Source organism: Camelus ferus, chromosome 20 (assembly GCF_009834535.1).
Source record: "Camelus ferus isolate YT-003-E chromosome 20, BCGSAC_Cfer_1.0, whole genome shotgun sequence".
In the NCBI taxonomy this organism is placed as follows: domain Eukaryota; kingdom Metazoa; phylum Chordata; class Mammalia; order Artiodactyla; family Camelidae; genus Camelus; species Camelus ferus.
In genome coordinates, this window is record NC_045715.1 from 3,073,480 (window position 1) to 3,093,697 (window position 20,218).

Sequence of the window (20,218 nt, forward strand, 5' to 3'; positions counted from 1 at the left end):
AAAAGGCCCAGACATGGCCTAACAAAGGAGAAGTTCCCTCCGTCTCGTGTGGAAGTCCCGGCCGGCCTGGGGCCTTGCCAGTGAGGCGCTTCTGTGCTGTGCGCTGGGTCTTCGGGTGAGTCCAGAAGTGCCCTGCAGAGGGGATCCCGGGCTCCCGTGACAGCCCCCGCCCTCCACGCCCTCCGAAGGCCGGGGTCGGGGGGCAGACGGCGCAACTGCGGCGTGAAGATGAAGAAAGGGAGGGTCTCCAGGGGAGGCAGTCGGCACGGAAGCCCCCGCGGTGATTCGCGGATGTAGCAGTGGAACAGCGTCCCTCTGTCTACGTGAAAGCAAGCTTGTATTTCAATATCGTTCCAAAAACATTTAAATTATAAGCTGTAGGAAACACAGTTGATCAACCCACTTTCTAGTTAATTTTTTTAAATTAAACACTTGGGCGGGGGTTGGGGGAACAAATTAGGTTCTATTTTCAGAATCAGAATCTTAGAGATGTTTGTTACTTGGGAATGAAAGTCGGCTTCTTCTGAACGTCCACCACCGCGCCTCGTCCGCTGCCTCGTCTCCACCGCCACAGTTCTGTTCTGATGGGGTGTGTGTACACATTACAGTGTCTGTGAATATCAGACAAAAGCATTTTTAGTCTCTCACAAGTTTGCAATTGCTTTCTTCAGTGGATCTTGATTAACTTTATACTCTCCTCTTGCAGGGGAGCAAAATTCACCACCTCAAAATGTGTCTTCAGCGTAAGGATTAATCTAGGCTGATTGTTTCTAAGAAACAGAAGACTCAGGAAGTCCTTCTTTTTGCCTCCCCCTTAGCTGCTAAGGAATTCGGCTAAAGGGCCTGCTTCTGGAATAGACCAGAGACGTCTGCAAAGAGCATGGGCCAGGTGAGCAGGGGGACACCCAGGCAGGCCGAGACATCAGTCTGCGCTGTGTCCTGCTGTCTCTGCAAGACCCACAAACATTGTCCCCCGAACATCTGCCTTCCCGTCTTCCTGGGAATTGCCGCCCTCCCCTCTGACGTCCCAAACCACCCCAACGTCCTCTTTGGCTTCAGCTGAAGGTGGTGTTTCAGGGGACGTTCTGGGCATTTTGCTGAGTTTCTCAGTCTCCCTGGATCACTCCCACGTGTTATTTAACTTTTATTTGACTTTCTCCTGCTAATCTGTCTCATGTCAACTCTTGGACCAGCCAGAGAGTCCAGAAGGGAAGAGGAAACCTTCCTCCTGCCCACACTCTTCACGCTGCTTCCTCATGTCCTGGTTTCAATCAATAATTCACCACCATGTCTTTCTCTTCACCTCCAGCATGGACCACGGTGCCGGCACAGCGCGGGCATTCGATAAATATTTGATGAGTGAGTGAATCCACATCAATGGTTCTTCATATTTGGAATAAGGGCTCCTCGGGGAGCGTGATGAAACCGGTGGATTCTCTCCTCGGGTAACTGAACCCACACACCATTTTGTGTGACGGCTTCCAGGCTCATAAAACCTATCCTCTGACCTCGGGGTTCTTTAAACCCCAGATATCACATTAAAGTGTGAGCATCTTTGAAAACACTGAAAGCTGTTTGTTACAGGCACCTGGTGTAGGAAGGGAAGGTGGTCTCTGATCCTAAATTTATGACCTGGCAATCTAAGACACTCTCTCACTACCGATCCCAGAGGCACCGTCTACAATGAAGAAAGACTGTTGGAACTGGTACCCAAAGGGCCCTCAAAACTAATTTAGCACAAACCACCCTCAGGGAGGCCATCTTGAGGTCTCCTGCACAGAAACGCTTTGCCTTGGGTTGAGCACAGCCGAGTCCTGGCGGGAGGTGGGAGAGAAGGGTGGGGAGCCCCCCTCCAGGCCCTGCAGCGCCTCTCCAGGGACACTCAGGGAGGCCGCTCCAGCCCAGGCTGTCCTTTGCGGCATTGTCCCCTTGTTATGTAAATGAGCCTTTTAACCCCCCAGCCAGTCGATCTGGACGTTTGTTGTTTGTTTTCTCCCACATGGGGGGATATTTGAAATTTCTGACTGATCTTCTTTAGGGGAAGTGCTGAAAAGTAGGTCATGCTTCTTTCCCTAAATAGAGTTCAGGCAGCCGGCGGGCTCCCACGCAAACTTTGGTTTCTGTCTTCTGAAGGCGGAACCCGGGCTTTCTGGGAGTAGTGGTCAGGCTGTGGTCCTCGCAGGGGTCTGTCCACCTTGGCACTCCTAACACCTTGGGCGGAATAATTCTCGGTAGCGGGCTGTCCTGTGCCCTGTAGGAGTTTTAGGAGGATCCCTGGCCTCTCCCCACCAGATGGGTAGCACCCCCACTCACCTCCCTCCACCCCCTGGTACTGACAATCAAAAATGTCCCAGACATTGGCAAATGCCCCCCGAGGGCAAAATCACCCGCGTTGAGCACCACTGGTCTACACCAACGCTTGGTCCTCTGAGCCTGGGCATGGTAGAGGAGAGCAGCACCGGACTGCAGAAGTCCTGGGGCAGAGCCGCCTGCTGGAGATTTACCAGGGACAGACCGCCAGAGTGACTCGCTCCTCCCCAGACCCACATGCACACTGCCACACCTGGCTCGGGGTCCTTGCCGAGACTACAAAAGGGAGAAGAGAAAGCCGGGTGGTTGAGGCAGTGGTTGGAGCTTGACGCCCTGGGCACTAATCCACCTGTGACCTGGTTCTACAAGCTCCCAGCTGCCCCTCAGGTGAGCTTCTAGGGGAGAGGAGAGCCTCCTGGGCTGCTTGGCAGGGACCACAGAGGCGGAAAGGACTTTGACTCCAGAAGACACGTAACACACAAAGGGCGTAGCCGCCGTGGGAAAGGCGGGTCCCACTGCACCCGGGAGGAGAACACAGGTGTCACCTGAGGGGGACCAGCGCGTTTCACTGTCAGGCGCAGCTCTGCCGAGACCCAGCTCCCCCAGCACCTCCCAGTGGCCCACTGCTGGGGGAGGGGGGCCCACATCCCACTCATCACTCCCACTCCATCCCTGGTCTCACGCTCCCCTCCCGGCTCCCTCCCAGCACACGAGCTTGCCTGGAGAATTCAGGAAGTTAAAAACACCCGATGCACTGCCTTCCCGCAGACTCTGTGGGAAAAGGCCCCCCCACCTGCCCCTCTGTCGGGTCCAGGACGGCCTCACGCAACCCAGCTCAGCCCCGGGGACGGGCTCCATGGTTCCGACCGGCCACTGCGCACAAAGCCAGCCAACCACCAAGGTTAAACCCCAACCCACAGAGACAAAGGTATCGATACGTTTTAAATCGCTCCGTCGGTTCAGCGCCACAGGAGCTCTCAGGCCAGCCACAGCCCCGACAAAGGGGCTTCTCTCTTTCCCCCCGCCACCCGGACCCTCCAACTCCCCTTCCTACCCCCTACCCTCCCGCCCAATCCCACTCTTCTCCACTGTTGTCTTGTCCACACCCTCACTCTCCAGTCCTTCCCTCCAGGAGCTCTCATGACACTGCGTTCGTGGCACAACCACATCTGTGTGGCCGGCGGTGTCCTGCTGTAAACGCCACGCTCTACTGGTGAAGACTGACCCCCAAAGCCCTTAGGTGTATCCTGGTTTTCTCAATAAATGCTTGTGAAAAAGATGTGCTGAAAGAAAAACTGATTTTGTTTTTCCAAATAACCGGTTCACATTGTGGATGCTCTTCATTTCTGATTGACCTTTTATTGGCAACTGGCCCCATCACTTAAAGCATCTCTGCGTCAGACCTTCAAGTGAACGGCAAGCTCTGGACAAGCACTTAGGTGTGCTGGAGTGGACTCTTCAAAATCACGCACAATACTGAAAGACCAGGAGCAGCCAGGGTGTCAAGGTGAAAAGCAAGTAAGCTGAACCTGTCCTCATACAGCGCAGCAAGTGCCGTGAGCCACACAGTCTCAAAGAACACAATCTAACAGCAAATTTCCAAAATTCTAAATTATGGCCCCATTAAGTAAAGAGAAATTAGTTAAAATTACAGTGATGTTCATACTTTAGGGGAGAAGTGGTGTTACGAGTGGACTTTCATTTCCCTCCTTGGGAATCCTGAAGGATCCCAGACGCTGCCCTGTGAACTGGCCCCTGCGGCCGCCCCCGCCCGCCATTCTCTCCCCAGCACCAGCTCTCTTCCTTCCTGGCGTTTACCACCCTTGGGAATCCTACCGTCTGCCTCCTTGTTTGTCCTCCCCACCAGCGTGTGAGCCCCCGGGACGGCGGAGTCCACACGTGTTTGGTCACCACTGTATACCCAGCACAGGGCCCGGCACAGGTAGGAGGGCTCAATAAAAAATATGTGAGAAGAAAAACAAAAAGGCATCTGTGGAATGGGAGAAAATATTTGCAAATGACGCAAATGACATCATTTAATTTCCAGGATATGGAGCCAGCTCAGCTAACTGACTGGGGATGTTAAATCTGAGGTGGGCGGGGATCTGCCGCACTTGGTGATTTCAGAAATTCCACTCCCATCATTGGTGCTTCACAAAATCATTCATTAACATAACAAGACACCCACACCCCTCTTACCATTTAGGAAATTCCAAGGGTTTTAGGTGCTCTGTGCCAGGAATGGACAAAAATCAAAATACGTATTTCTTACTATAAATCCCAATATCACAGAAAAGTACCCAACTCGTATGGCTGTTTGGAGGCTTAACTGAGATGATGCGCTAAGATGCTCCACGAGGCACCTGGCACGCCATCACGTGTTCCAGCGCGGTGCTGGTCTCCCGGTGCCTCTGCTCTGCAGCCTCCGGGGCGGACACAGGAAGTGTGTGCTCACACGGAAGCGCAGCGTCCAGCTGGATTTCTGAAATGGCATTTTCAATCAATGCTTGATAAAACAGTACTTTCATGAACTGGCTGTGACTTAGAAATGCACACCACAAAGTCACTGCAGGAAGAAAAAGTTTTAAATCTGCAAGAGAAGTCGAACATCAGGAAAGAGCCGAGCAGGAAACTAGTACCGAGGGCGGCTTCCTTCCCTGCAGCTGCCTCTCCCCGGGGCCATCTTCCTCTCTCAGAGCCGAGATGGTGGAGTCACTCTGCATCCTTCCTCCCCTGCCGCCCACCCCATCCTGGCAGGGAGGCGGGGCCCGCGTCCCGCCGCCGGGGAGCCTGGGCGGCACAGGCAGCGCTCTCATACTGCCGTCGTACTCCTTCTGGGATCGGGATTTACCCTGAAGATTATCAGAGGGAAGGACAGCCTCCGGGTCCTTGTGACAGCAGCTGTCATTTCCACGCTGGAAACAGAGGCTGGGTCCCCAGTGCAGCTGGGCTGATGGTGTCCACTCGGCCTCGCTGGGACACCTTCCTGGGACACAGGCAGGGAGCGTGGGACACCTGCCCTCTGTGCTGAGCAGGGGCCCCTGGGCTGGCTGCAGGGACGTGAGTGTGGCCCTGTTGAGTCACCGTTTCCACCGTGTCCAGCCCTAAAAATGACGGGGGAGCATTCCTGGGCTCAGGGAGGGGAGACAAACGCCAGGAAGGGGAGAAAAGAATGAATAAAGGGAGGCCCAGCCTTTCTGTGCCTTCACAGCCCCTAGGCCAGCAGGTCCTCGGACACTTTCCCTGCCCACCGACCTGTCCAGAAAGAGGGGGTGGGCTGCCTGTGGCCACAAGCCAGGAGACCCTGAAACTGTCCTGCCCCAACCTCTGCGTCTACTGTCAAAATCCCGCAAGGGGCTGAGGCCCAGGTTTAACGTCCAGGCCAAGGGGCTGCACGCACCAGCCCATGGACTCCATGTCTGCTGCCCTCTCTACACCCGGGGTTTTCATCTCTGCGGAGGGGTGAAAACAGTCCTCCCCCGGTGGTTTGTGAGGTGAGGAGGCTGAGGGGGAGTGGAGTCGATTCTGCAAAGCACGTGGGGTCTCCTGGCAGCTGGCAGACGGAGCTCAGGCCGCGTGGCCCTCAGGCGACGTCTCCGTGGCTCAGGCCCCCGGAACAAACACACAGACTGGGAACTTACAAACAACAGAAGCATATTTCTCGCAGCTCAGGGGTCACCCTTCTGAAAACGTAATCACGGGGAGGAACTTTCCTTTTGCTTTACAATAAATTGTGGATTTAAAGGAGACAGCATGCTGGGCTTTCGTTTTAAACGGAGCCTCTCTGGGCGGTGGGGGGGGGGGCACAGTATCCTTGGCTCTATTTGGTTTCTGGTCGAGGCCAAGGGCATCAGAGCGGTGTAATCCCCGTCAGCCTGGCAGATACAGGTCCCTCCATCCGTCCTCAGGCCCTGGGGAGGAGGGGAAGCTGGAGGCTCAGGGGACAGCGGGTGCTCCCAGCGGCGCCCGGCTGCTGGGACCCTGGCCCTCAGCCCAGGGCCGCCCGGACGGAGGTGGGGAAATCAGGGTCCCGAGCAGGGAGGGCCAGGGAAGGGGCGGACGGCAGGACATGGCTCTGAACGTCGCGCAGCTCCCGGCACGGGGTCTGGGCTCTGCCCCCACCTCTCACCCTCTGATGCCTTTGGGCAAGACGTGCGCCTGCACTGGCCTCATCTGTGGATAACACCACCTGTTCTGTCCACCGTGCAGGACAACGACCGTCGCTATTAAGGGCTTGGCCATCTGCAATGTATTTTGCAAACAGAAAGGGGATACTCCTACGGTTAAATTAGAGTTTTTCCCTCCTTCCCTCCATTTTACCGTGTTTCCTCCACTATCTATATGGGTTTTTTCAGTCACGACCACAACCTTTATCGAATGTAGGAAGCAACACTCCGTGTATCTGGGATGCTGCTCAGAGAACATCCCTCGGTGTCTTCTCGAACCTACGCTCCCTCCTGCTCACCAGTCCTTTCTTTGTCGCCTTGGCGGCGACTCCGAGGACGGGGGGCTTTGAAAGGAGGGCAGGGGGCCGGGCAAGGGGAGTAGCCCCCCGGAGTGCTGCCCGGGATGACCCCCAGCCCCGTCCACGTCCCTCACCATCACCCGCCACCTGGGGCCTCACACCAGGCCAGAGAAATGAGAGCCCTGGTGTGCGACGAAAGGGCTGCCGTAACAAACGGCATGGACGGGGCGGCTAAACCGCAGGCACATCTTCCCTCACAGTCTGCAGGCTGGAGGCCCACAGTCAAGGCGTCGGCGGGGCGGGCTTCTCCTGAGGCCCCTCCCGCTGGCTTGCAGACACCGTCTTCCCCGTGTCTCCACGTGCCCTTCCCTGTGTCCTAACCTCATCCTTGCGTGAGCTCGCCAGTCCTGCTGGACCAGGGCCCACCCCCTTTTTGTAGCCGCCGCCTCCCAACACAGCGCACTCGGAGGCACTGGGAGCCAGGGCGCCAGCTGACGCACCTGGGGGGGGGGGGCTGCACAACTCAGTCTGCGGCAGACATCCGCGAGGTGGCAGCCCTGTGACGGGCCGCGCTGCGTGCAGGGCTAGGGGCCCGTGGACGCTGCACTTCGCTCATCTTCAAACAAGCCGTTGGAAGGAAGAAATCAGGGCAGCACATAGACTTGGGACACGCAGTCACTGACTGGGAGTCAGGGCTCTGGAGAGCCTCCCAGCCTCTCCTGCCGACAAACCGGTTTGTCCTGCCGCCCTCTTCCTACCATTATGACCCCAGGAACAGAAGCCAGACGTGTTTAGTCACCAAATGATAAAATACTGCGCTGCTGCTCTTTGAAGATATGACATCCGTCCCTGAGATCTTTATCTTTGCCGCAAACGCACTGAGGGCGAGTCTTCTCGCCAATGGGAGGCAGGACCCTCGGGGTAGGCCCGAGGGGAGCGGGGCTGGCGGGGGACCAGGAACGGAGGAGGAGTCTATTCCTGGCCGTCGCAGGAAGCCGGGGAGAGGCCGACAGGTCCCTGCCAGGCTGCGGGAGCTCCAGGGAGCCACGCTGGACAGAGGAAACGGACACAGACTCACGGGGACTCCCCGGGCCGGGCCCTGGGTGGGCAGGGGGACCAGGGAGAGGGGCTCCTCAAGGCCAGAGAGGCAAGTCCTGCGCTCAGGAGCGGGGGCTCCGAGGGCCGGGTGGGGCAGGGAGACGTGCCGTGGAGGCGGGAACAGGCGCTGGGAACAAGTGAGGGTCACACCCAGGCAGCAGCACCCACTTCGATCTCAGGGGCTCGCCTGGTCCGGAAGAGGGTGAAGAGAGGGGTCAGGCTCAGGACTGAGCTCCCCGGGGTGGGCCAAGCAGGCTGCTCTGCGGCTATGGGGTCGGGACTGAAAGTGATCTGGACAAACAGGGCCATCTATACGCTTTTGACTCCTTTCCCTGTTTCTTCTTAAGAGTCCAGTCTTATCCCAGCCAAAGAGAAAAGGAAAGCGCCCTCATTTCCGTTCAGGGCTGGCCGAGGTTGCTGCGGTGAGGGATCCGTCCTCCTCTGGCGGCTCCAAGAGGCGGGGCTGGCGACATGGATCAACTCCTGAGCCAAGAGCATCAGTGGAGTGAGACGCCAGAATCCAGGAGCAGACGTCAGAGCCTGAGAGTCTCCGGGCCACAAACACCCACCTGCTGCCCAAAGGCATCACTTTCCCTGCTGTTTCCAATGAGACCAGTCAGAAGCTCCTGCAAATGAGCCAAAGAGCAGCTGCTCCCAGAGGAGCTGGGTCCGCCCGGCAGCCATTCACAGCCCGGGATCCTGGGGTTGTCCCGGGGGGCAGTGCGTGGGCAGAAAGGGAGAAGATGGCGCAAGGCTGGAGCTCGCCTGGACCGCAGCCCCGTGGGCCCTGGGGGCCAGACAGCAGCGGAAGCGCCGTGCGCCAGGAGGCGGAGGTGGGCCGGGGACAGAAGGCTCACCTTGCCTCGCTGGGGAAGGGCCCCATTTCCAGCGGGAAACCCTGTCATTCTTCTCCACTGACTCAGGAGAGGGTCCCCCAGAGAATGGTCTTCAATTAAAAGTGAGCCCTGGGCAATATGGTTTCAAGACCCCAGGACAGCCAAGACCCAGCACCCCAACAGGCACCTCAGAAGTCCTCCTGGAGCCTGCAGTTGGGCTGCCGGATAGCATACAGGATGCCCAGTTCAATGCGGATTTCAGACACCCAAGGAGTAATTTTCTAGTATTAGCATATCCCGTACAATATGTGGGACGTGCTCATGCTGTAAAAGTTCTCTATGTATCTGAAACTCAGATTTAACTGGGCACCCTCTGTGTCGTAGCCCCGGCCTACAGGGTCACCAGCAGTTGTCATTGTTAAGATGTAAGAGTTGGATGGAGGTGGACAGGCTGTCCCTGCAAGCTGCCAGCAGTGTGACACACAGATGGTTAGCTGGGCTGACCCAGGCGGCTTCAGCCCTTTCTAGGGGTATCCGTGCTCTTGGCTGCCATGTACAGGCATCTGATTCAACCAGTTCGACCGGAAGAGCATTTATGGTGCCCTGTCACCGGGAATCCAGACAAGGCGTGGTCAGTGGTGTGAGCCGTCAAGAACCTCCCGTTTGCCCGCCCTGTCATCCTCTGGGCTGACTCCACTGTGGGCTGGGAGCAAGACGGCGGCAGCGAGCCCAGTGTCGCCCCAGACACAGCCAGGCCACAGCACCGGCCTGACTTCTGAGCTGCGGTGGAAGACAGGACAAAGGTAAAGGGCTGTCCAGGATCCGGGACACCCACGTCTTGTGGCCAGTGAAGAGCATGAAGAGAAGGGCAGAACTGAGTGGGAGGGTCACCATGTCAGCTGGAGGAAGCTGGCTGACGTGTGTCAATGTATGAAGCATGTCGATAAAAGGGAGCGGAACGACGACATGGAAAAAATTGGAACTGACTGATGACCGGAGGAAGGAGCAGGGTACTGATGGGGCCGTCTGACTGCATCCCCACGCCGTGTCCTACAACGTCACGTGGCTCCCGAGCAACGGGCTGAGACCTTCAGTCGGCTTCATCCCACCTTTGGGAAATTAACCTGTTGCTGAGAAATGCACCAAGCGCGAACCCAGCAGCAGCTTCCTCTGTGGTTTACGGAGGAAAACACCGCGGTCGATTTACGGAAACGCTTTCCTCCTGGATCATCTCAGCAAACGAGACCCCACGTGCACTTGACCTTCATTCTCTCTTTTATCTGTTTTATACGTCACTTCTAGAAGCAGAGGACTGTTTATCCAGGAACAAAACTAGGTGAACAGTGTAGACGCTTTTCAAATGTCATTTAAAAGCAACTCTCTGAGAAATACTGCCAAAGGGTCCGCACGTTGCCAGTGAGAGAAAATACACGCTGGCGGTCATGCCCCAGCTTTCTCCTGACTTCTCTAAAAATAAAAAACACAAGGAAGACCATGTCAAAGTTTTGGAAGATCAAATCCCATATCAAATTGATCAGATCTGATTTCCAATTGTCTGTGAAATATGAGGGCAGTTAACACAGGTCATAAAGATCTTAAAACTCCTGGCCTTTCATTGTCATTTCTACTAAGTGAATGTCCCGCCAAGCAGCTCACCTGCAGCCTAGAGCATGCACCATAAAAGGAGAACACTGTCGTATCTTCAGGCCCCCTTTCTCCACCAAACCACTCAGAAACCAGCATTTACCAAGATACGCTATTTATCAAATCTTGTCCAGAAATCTTGAAAATGCATTCATCTCAAGGTACTTCTGAGGGTGCTTCCGATCTAAAATTGGTAGCGGTGGAGAGGGGTGTTAAGTCAGAAGGCTGGCTTAGCTAAGCGGACCTGGGTTCCGGTCTTAGTTCTGGCCACACTGCCACTGTGACCTCGGGCAAGATGACACTTCTGGGCCTCAGGGTGCCAGTAAGGACGGCATTCAGCTGCCAGGAACTGAAAACCTACCCACCGTGGTGCCTCTAAAAAGCACGAACTTCCTCAGAAATGTAATGCCCGGGGCTGATGCAGCAACCCGGCCTGCCCTTCACTCTCTGCCCCCTGCAGGCTGTCACATTCGTCTCTCGTTTGCCATCTTCCGGTGGTGAGACGGCTGCTGCACCTCCAGGATCACACAAAGACGGAGGGGAAGCGGGAGGCAGAAACTCAGCTTCCCCAGAGACCCTGAGGTGACGTCTGTGTGTGTCACGAGACCCCAGCCTCATCTTCCCCGCGTGCAAGGGGCTGGGGGTGTAAGGCGTTTCCCTGACACGCTGCGGCCCCAGTAAGATGGGGGTTCAGATGACAAGGGGGAGAGGGAAACAGAGTTTGGCTGGCAAACAGCAGGGCTGGCCCCGCTGGCCCCGTTCCGCTGGTCACCCGCGCGTGCCCTCGACTAGTGTGCGCGGAGCGCCTCCCCTCTCCAGGCGGACTTTGAGGCGCTGGGATACAGCTCGGTTTGGACACAACCCGGCAGAACAATAAATACCAACTGCCTCGGGCCACCAGCCCTATAAAGTGGTTCTGTAAAAACCGAGAGCTGATACAAAACAGAGACTTCCCTTCCTGATCCAGTGGTCTGAGCACGAGGAGGCAGTGGGTCTAATCATGGCCTGAACTGTAACTTGTCTTCCTCTCCTCTCCCTCCTCTTCAGAGCGCCCCAGCTCTCCTCCGGCCCACCAGGAAGGGGAGCCCCTCCTGGAGGAGAGAAGGCCAGCTCAGGAGTCCAGATCCTCTGGTGACCCATGAGGCACACCTGCCTCCTCCTACCTGGGCCCCAGGGGCAGCAGCTCATCAGACACCCCTCCAGGCAGTCCACTTCCATATCCCCTCTAAATAAGAACTCAGCTGAGCACCCTGAGCCCTGCACCTGCTGCTGCCGCCCAGAGGGAACTGTGTCGGCCTCTGGGAGCCAGCAGGGAAGTCACATCAGATGCACCCAAGCCTTTACTCTCGCTGACCCACGGCTCTGACTTTACTGCTGGGAACCAAGCTTAGGAAAGTTATTCAAACTGTAGAAAACTTTTATCCACTAAGATGCTCACGGTGGCATCTGGCATAACAGCCCAGCAGGGGAAGCATCTACACACTCAGCAGTGAGGGAGCACGGTGCACACGCTCCACGAAACATGAGCCACTAACTGCCATGGTTATAAGGACCGAAGCGCATCAAGAAGAATGCTTACATGACTGCGTCAGTGAAAACTGCAAGAGACAAACTTACAGCCAAATTATCATTACAATTTTAAGTCTACATACAAGGAAAAATACTTTAAAAACAGTAATGGGGGTAAGGATTATGCAAATACGGGTGGTCAGATTTTAAGCGACCTGTTTCTCTTAGTCTTCAAATTTTTATGCATGTTTACATGACTTTTTAATGGAGAAATAAATTCATAATTTGAAAAAGTGCAGGGAAATTCAAGGCTTTGTGAACTACTTTACCTTCTCTAGAGTGACATATAAATTCTAGGAAAAACAATAACCCAATAAGTAGGTCTTTTCACGTGTACGGTTTAGAAGAAGGACGGCAGGAAGAGAGAAACAGAAAGGCAATGCTTTTTCTGAATTTTCCCAGACTTGATAGGACTTGCGTTTTTAAACCTATTCTTAGCAGTTGAACAGAAATGAAGGAAGCTCTTCTCCCTCTACTTAAATTCCAAAATTCCACAACCCATCTTCCTGCGGCGAACAGAGGATTAGGCAACAGTCGGGACTTGCGGGCCACCACGGATGTACCAAATCACCTCAACAAGCCAAGCAGAAGATTCCCTTTTAGCCCAACTGCAACTTTATTTTTCAATACAGAACAAGTTTAACCTGTTTTTCCCTTCTCCCTCTTCACTAAAGTTGCCTCAGCGAAGCTGGCCAGTGCACTCGCAAGCCACGTTATTTCCACACTTGACCAGCCTGCCCCAACCCGTCCCAGGAGGCACACAGGAGAGGAGAGCTCTTGTCCCACCCGTGGGTGCAAACTTGAGCAGCCTCAAACGGGGACGCGGGCCTGAGTGTCCCAAGTCTTCCCTCCATTCTTCTCCCAAGGCGAGCTGCGGAGGGGTGGCTCCCGGGGCACGCGGCCCTGGTGAGTCCTGACCTGTGGTTACTTGTTGAGTGTTTCCAGAGCCCTGCCTGCTTCACAGATCTGTGCTTAGCCTCCCATTGTTGGGGACACAAGAACGTCAAGCCGCTGCCTTCAAGGAGCTCACAGTCTCGTCGGAAAGGCAGACGCCCACAAGACACAGCCCGCACACGAGTCACAAAGGGCCACGGAGGAAAGCTGTGGGCTGAGGAGCCGGGCGTGGGCTGGGGAGGGTCAATCTCACAGTTTCAGGTTCAAACACAGGAGACAGATCGTGGGCGGGGCCAATTTTCAACACCTTTCTGGAGGCTGTGTCTAGGGTGTTCATGAATTCTTCACATCTTAGCATCCGGAGCAGTGGTTCTGGAGTTTGGGAGAGGGTGGTGAAGAGGGCTGGACTCTGAGAATCAGATGAGCGCATGGGGCCCGCCCCAGGAAACGTGATCACCCTCTAGGCGCTAACATCTGCACGTAATTCGGAAGATTCATGGGCTGCATCCTCCCAGAGCCAGCCACGGGCTTCCAGGACAACAGGGTCAGATTGTAATCATTAATACTGAGCATTTCCTGCATGTTAGGACCTGAATTCATTCTGTACCTATATTCTTTCCTTCAATCCTCACAACAAAAATAAGACACATGAAGCATTGTTTCAACAGTACACACGAAAAAGCTGAGGCTCGGAGCAGTTACTCGCCCAGATTAGAAGGTGGATTCAAACCAAGCCAAGCAGCAAAGTCTGAGCTCTTTCAAATAACTGGCTGAGGTAGGCAGCCACCATCACCCGCCTCCACCACCACCACCACCACGGGCTCGCCGATGAGGAAACAGGGGTCTTGGGGGGTTAAGTAACTGGCCCCGGGCCACGCGGACCCCGGACTGAGAGCTCTTGCCAAAGAAGCAGGACAGAAGGTGACAGAAGGTAAAAGCTTTGAAACCCCAAGTGAGGCACACTTGTGGGGAAGGTTCTTAAAGCAAAAAACTTAACATCTGGCCATCGGGCTTGCCCCTGGAGCGGTGGTTCCTCACGGGCCGGGGGCAGGGGGAAGGAAGGCTGCGGTTGGCCCTGTCCTTTTACTGCGACCCTAAGCAGCCTGCGTGGTCAAGGAGCCCAGGCCCCCAGCCAGACTGAGTTGGCGGGAGCTGGAGGAGATGCTCTGTGAGAACCACACGCCGACCTGGAAGCTCTGGGCTCAGGCCAGAGCTCCGCACCCCGCTCCACAGGACAAAAAGGAGACAGGCGAGCAGGGACTCCCTTACCTGCAGGAGATGCTGGTGTGCCGCCCAGCCACCCCTCCACGGCGTCCTGCTTACTGAAGCCCCACGCTGTGCCCGGCGCCCGGGGAGCCGTCCATTCCTTCAGGACCAGGGAAGCCAGGGCGCGGCGGGAAAACGGGGGGACCGTCACTGGCCAGAACCGCACACACGTCTTCAAGGCTCCCTCACAACAGGCGTCTTCAGACAGTTAACGCTTTCTTCTACCACTGGAGAAACCGTTTCTAAACGTCTCGTTCAGAAACATTTCCAAACCAGTGATAATACCTGAGTCTTGCCGCATTTTAGACTGGACGTGGTACTAACCAGCCTATTCATCATGCTCGGTGCCAGGGACTGTGGGCTGTTTACAGAAGTCAAGTTCACCAGCAGGGCATAAGTATCTGCCAACTTCCACGGACAGTCGTAAAACGTGGCTCTGAGAACGAGAGGTTGCTTCTGATCGGAGCAATCAGACATGCCTTGCTTTTACTTGTGTGTAAATCTCACATCAAACCTAAAAGAGACAGGACAGAACAGCGGTTAGATTACAAGCTTTGATGGCAAAATATCCTTGTCCAGCCACTTGCTAGGTATGTGGCTTTGAGCACATCCTTGAGGCCTCAGCCTTCATCCATAAAATGGAAATAATAATATTATTTCAAAAGGGTTGTTGAGAGGATTAAACAAGACTGTGGGTGCTGGGTTTGGCACGGGACACACACTCAACAAAACAGCAACTACAATTATTATTCAAAAAGTTTGAGAACAAGACCCTATGCCCTTAGACTATACAGATTAACGTTAGACGCCCATGTATTTAACGACTAAAGAAATAATCTTGTAATTAGGTGGAACACTTTCTCCCTAAAACTTATATCCTTCCAGTGGATCCATGCTGGCAACAGTCTAGCATCTAACTGATACAGGAAAAACGGGGCGTGAGAGGGTGGTCATGCCTCGGGTCTCAGGTGAGTCCCTGGGACGCGCCCCACCAAGTGGGGGTCCTTGGCTTCGCGCAGGAAAGAGTTCAAGGCGAGCCATGGTTGAGTGAGAGTAGATGTATTCAGAGACACGCGCACTCCGAGGACAGAGTGCGGGCGTCTCAGAAGGGAAGAAAGGCCTGGGAAGAAAGGCCTGGGAGATACACACGCCACAGGCAGAGTGCGGGCCGTCTTCCTCAGGAAGGGAGCGTGGCGGCCTCAGAGCACGGGGGCGGCCACGGAGAATGAGGGCGGCCACGGGGGTGGGGGTGGGGGCTGGTGGCTTTTATGGGCTCGATAACCTCATATGCTAACTAACAAATGGGAGGATTATTCCAGCCACTTCGGGGATTCCCAGGAGCTGGGCCCTCACCCACTTTGCCCTCTACGGTCAGCCTGGGGGCTGTCCCGGCGCCCTGGGAGGGCCGGGCAGCAGCTACTGTGTTTTAATGGGCGTGTGCTGAAGCTCGAGGTGTGCTGGGAGCTGACTCTTCCACCATCTTGGTGCTCACTGCTGTGTCATTCTTTTAATGGCTGTGCCCTGCCCCCTTCCCTCCTGTCTCATAACTAACCAGATTTTTTTTTTCAAGCCAAAGAAAACTGTGTAACTATGCTAGAATTATTCCCAACCCTGCTATTTGTGAGGGCATCCTGTGAAGCTCAGAATTTTCAATTATTTCTAGTGAAAGCAGAAATACAACAAAATTCCTTCCTGGTAGCAGAAAGAACACTCAGAGACAGGCTACCAGCTTCTCTGTCTCGTTTTGATCTCATAAAGTACATAGGAAAGAAAACAAACAAAAACAAAACACTTCAAATGTTCCATTGCAGTGAACTCCAACTGAGTTAAAGCACTGCAAGCAGAATAGAAACTGGTGTCTTGCTTGTCCAGCTCTTCCCAGGACAAATAATTTGGAGGCAGGAATCACACAGCTCCTGTGGCTTTGGATCCCCAGCACCCAGCATAGTCCCCACCCACTGGAAGCCTCAGTAAGTGATCCAGGGTCAAATCTTATTATTTAAAGGCCGCTCATAAACAAGCCATCGGAAGCCATGAGAAGGCAGGGCCAGCTTGCTCTGCCTTCCCCTCGTCCGGAAGGCCCTCTGCACCCAGAGTGGCACAGCCAGCAACCGCCCAGGCTGTCCTGCAAGAGAGAACCTGCAGCGTTTCCCCAGAAGGTGCTCAGCGGATAAAGCCCCATGGTTCCCAGCGCCACCTCTTCCTGCTCCTGACAAAGTGGGCTTTCTCGTCCCAAGCACGTCCCCAGGCCTATGAAAGAACAGTCTTGTGCGTCGTTGGCGCTGCCATGAACACGACCCCGCCAAGGGGACGCTGTGTGACTGCCCAGGGGCGTGGGCTTCTCTGATCGACAGGCATTGTTTTGCGCCTTTTCATGTGGACGGGGCGGTGGGTGACATCCTAGGGGCTGTGGGACGTCCTCCCAGTGCAGCTGTCCAGCTAGTTCAGAGGCAGACATCTTTCTGAAGCATCTCGCCCAGAGGTCATACTGTAGAACCTTCCACAATGTTGGCCCTGGGGGTCGGGGGCGGGGGCAGGGGCAGGGCAAAGCCGAGATGCCAAGGCCGGCCCTGTCCCCTCCGGGCTGAGCCCCGCTTGGGTCTCCCTCGCGCGTCCACGTCGCAGGTGGCAGAATCAGAACCTGTGGACCAAATCCAGGCAAGGCTGCATTTGCTTTGTCTGCATGGTGCTGGCCCACACGGGGATTTCCAGAATTTTTATTATTTTCTAGAGTGGTTTAGAATCAGGAGGCCTGTGTCAAAAACCCAGACACTCGACTTCTCGGGCAATCTGATGATGCGGGGCCGTCACTCCTGCAGGGCAGCCGGCGGCTGGCCCTGGGCAGCTTCGGCCCCCTGGAGAACGAGCCGTCCGGCCCGTGCCCTGCTCTGTCCCCCCCCCACCCCCGACTATTTCACCAGCCATCACACCTGCTGGGTCCTCACGTGACTGTGAATCCTGCCGCGGAAACTTGACCTTAGTCTCCCAGGCCAGCGGCGCACGAGGTGCGACCCACCAGGGCCGGGTTTCTGGCTGGCTCTGAGGAACCAGGCCAGAGGGAGCAGCTGTGCAGCACCTGGACCCTAGCTGGACTCCACCACACCCCCCACTGTCCTTGTCTCCTTCAGTGTGCCCAGGAGGCCTAGCAGCCCTCAGCAGCAACACCAGTGAGCCCTGGGACCCTCAGGGACCCGCAGAACAGCCTGAGAAGGAAAGGACCCAACCTGGACTGATCGCCCACCACGGTCCTCAGGGGCCCAGAGTGCTCTGTCTTCAAGGAGATGTAAGACTTAAGACTTAACAACCCCCAGCAAATAGGGAAAGGCGTCTAGGAAGAAAAGTACCCAAGAGTCTCCCTTGGCAGCACGTTAAAATGCCCACAAACCTCTCTCTGGGTGAGGGGCTGTTTCCACAGCCAGCCAGTACTACCCCTGGCGCAGCTTCCAGGTGCCTCATCTTAGCTGACCACGAGGAATCCCGCAGTACGGCCCAGCGGCCCCTGCAAAGCACGCCCGCCCTTTGTGGACAAGGCGCTATTATCGAATCACCCCGCAGCCTTCTCTTCTAACCAGTAAATCTTATTTCTCAACCTTTTAATCAAGCTTGTAGTTCTCACCTGCACCTTCTGTGCGTTCTCTGCATCTTTCCAGGTTCACATAACACAAAACTAGACGCAGAATTCCAGCAAGGCTCTGAGCAGTGCTAAATATAATAGAGATTCCTTTGTGGTTTCTAAGTGTGTGGTTTATTTTACACTCGATTTCCAAACCAGAGCACTTCATTGCTGACTCCTGATCAGCCCAGATTTGAGGGGGTGGGTCTCTCCTTTGCAGGCACAGCCCCTTTGTCTCTTCTGAACTTGGCTTCTGTTAGTTTCTCTCCAGTTTTCCTAAGCCGTTCAGAATTCTGAACCCAGTTTGGTTTCTCTTCTAAACAGATTTTCAGCCCCCCCCCATCACCGCTCCACCCGTTCGCTCAAGCCGCGCCATCCCCTGCCTGGACCGTTGCAGTGCTTCCCGGTCGTCTGTCTTCCGCTTTGCTCCGCACAGTCCATCTCCCTCCCAGAAGCCAGGGCCATACGATTCAAATGTAAGTGGGCCCCCACCTCGCTCCCCTGTAGGGTGGGTCTGTCCCCCGTGGAGGTGCTGCTGCACCTTGGGGAGAGGGGCAGTGACCCTATCCCAAGGGTCCAGCCAGCTGTAGGGGACAGGGACACAGGGACAGAGGGGTCACAGGGGGCAGAAGAGGGTAGATGCGGCCAGGGCCAGAGGGGTCCAGGCACAGGCCCCTAGGGAGACAGGGGGCTGCAGTCCCTCCTCTCCCCAGGTTGTGGTCTGGGGAGCCCCACAGTGGAAGGGGAACCAGAGGCCGAGCCATCTTTTGAAAAAAGGATAGCAAAGCGGTGCGTGGATGTTCGCACACCACACAGCCCCGTGACTGGGCATCTCCCAGGGGACCCGCAGTGACAGCTGTGCCGGGAAGACGTATATTCACGGACACCCTGGTGTTTGACTTTGCCCAGGTCAGCAAAGGAGGAGACGTGATGAACATGCACGCTGAGTGGTGGCAGTCAGGGGCTGGACACGGCCAGCCCAGGCTCTGCAGTGACCGACCACAGGGCGGCTGTCCCTTGAGGAAGGTCCCTGCCAGCCTCTGCTGCTCAGGCACACGGGCTGGGGGTGGGCAGCACGTGGGGCCACCGTGGAGACAGTGGAGGGTGGCCAGGGGCCAAGGTCGCTGCTGCTGCCGTGACATCCGGACCAGGGAGGCCGTAACCTCGGGCCCCGCTAAGCAGCCGGGAGCAGGGGGCCCTGAGTGTTCCCAAGACCACTGCAGCTTCCCTTCCCGCGGCCAGCGGGGAACCGAGATGAAAGAGCTCAGAATGAGAGGCATCCTCTGCCGGACTCCACGCCCCACAGCCCAGTACTGACCACGCAGTGGACTCAGTGATGTCCCCGAGCTGAGCCACGTCCCTGGTCCCCAGGGAGCCCCCACCTCGCAGCCTCCCTCAAAGAGCCAGGGTAAGGGCATAGCTTTGGTCCCCAGGCTGCTGGCTGGCTGGGAGGCACGCCCTCTTCCCTCAGCTCCCCCAGGACCCTGAGTGCAGACTTCATTCCAAGGCCACAGAGCAAGCAAGGGCAGGATCCCCGTGCTCCCTCGGGATGCTCAGGGACGGAGGACAGATGCTTTGATCTTACTGGAGGCTCGGAGATACTGTCATGTAGACGTCGTGATTCCAGAGGACTGAGCTCGTGTTCGGAGACAAGGGAGGAAGGCTGGTGGGGAAGTGGTTCGTAGCGGCGAACGTGGGGAGCCCCCAGACGACCCCGACCAGGGGAAGAGAGAAAGTGTGGACGGGCAGAGGGGGCCCAGCACCGGGTGGGGCTGAGCAAGCCTGCACCTCTCCGCACACTGTCGGGTGGAAAAGCAAGTTGCAGAAGGAAACGCACAGACCAGCTCAGACGGAGAACGGCGCCGGAGGCACGTGTCTGCAGCAGCAGCAGCAGCAGCGGGGACCGGGGGGGGGGGGGGGGGGGGGCCGGGCGGGAGGTGCGCGGGGCAGGGGGCGGGGCTGTGGCGGCGCGGGGACGTGTTTCTGAGACGCAGGGCTGCTGCGCAGCTGCCACCGACCCCGGTCTCTCACATTTCAGCGTCCCCGACGTCCGGCTGCTCTTCGAACTGCCGTCAGCCGGTGGCGGCTGTGAGGTCGTCGCGGCGCCCTAGAAGTGCCTTCACCGCTTCGCTCACTCAGGCTTTCCTTGCTTGTGTGTGCGCAGTCTGCCACAGACCTCCGCCCCGGTCTGAAAGGCCACTTCTAAAAGTAAAAAAATTCTAAATGACAAAAAATAAATAAGTAAAATCATGGAAGTCAGGTCACTTCAGTCTCTCCTGAGAGCGTCTCAGGGACCTCCCCTCACACTTAGCCCCCAATTAAAGTTCTTCCAGGGGCCTTCAGGGCCTTCAGACTCTTCCTCCTGCCTCCTCCCTGCTCACGGCCCTTCTGCCCGGGCCCCCCTGCTGCTCGGCCTCGCACCGCTGTTCCCTGCCCAGAACGCCCTTCCCCTAGGTGTCCTGTGACGCTCTCCCTGACTTCCATCTATGCAGACACTCGATAAACCTCAGGGTCTCTGGACAC

At 56.2% G+C, this 20,218-nt stretch overlaps 1 long non-coding RNA gene across 1 annotated transcript; it reads right to left on the reverse strand.

The window, feature by feature from the left end:
- Positions 1-3,651: 3,651 nt before the first annotated feature.
- On the reverse strand, positions 3,652-19,868 carry LOC116658166. The gene is made up of 3 exons (XR_004313363.1): positions 19,727-19,868; positions 14,086-14,596; positions 3,652-10,176 (listed from the first exon to the last, which is right to left on the reverse strand). It is a non-coding gene; the product is annotated as an uncharacterized LOC116658166 (long non-coding RNA).
- Between the last annotated feature and the right edge of the window lie 350 nt (positions 19,869-20,218).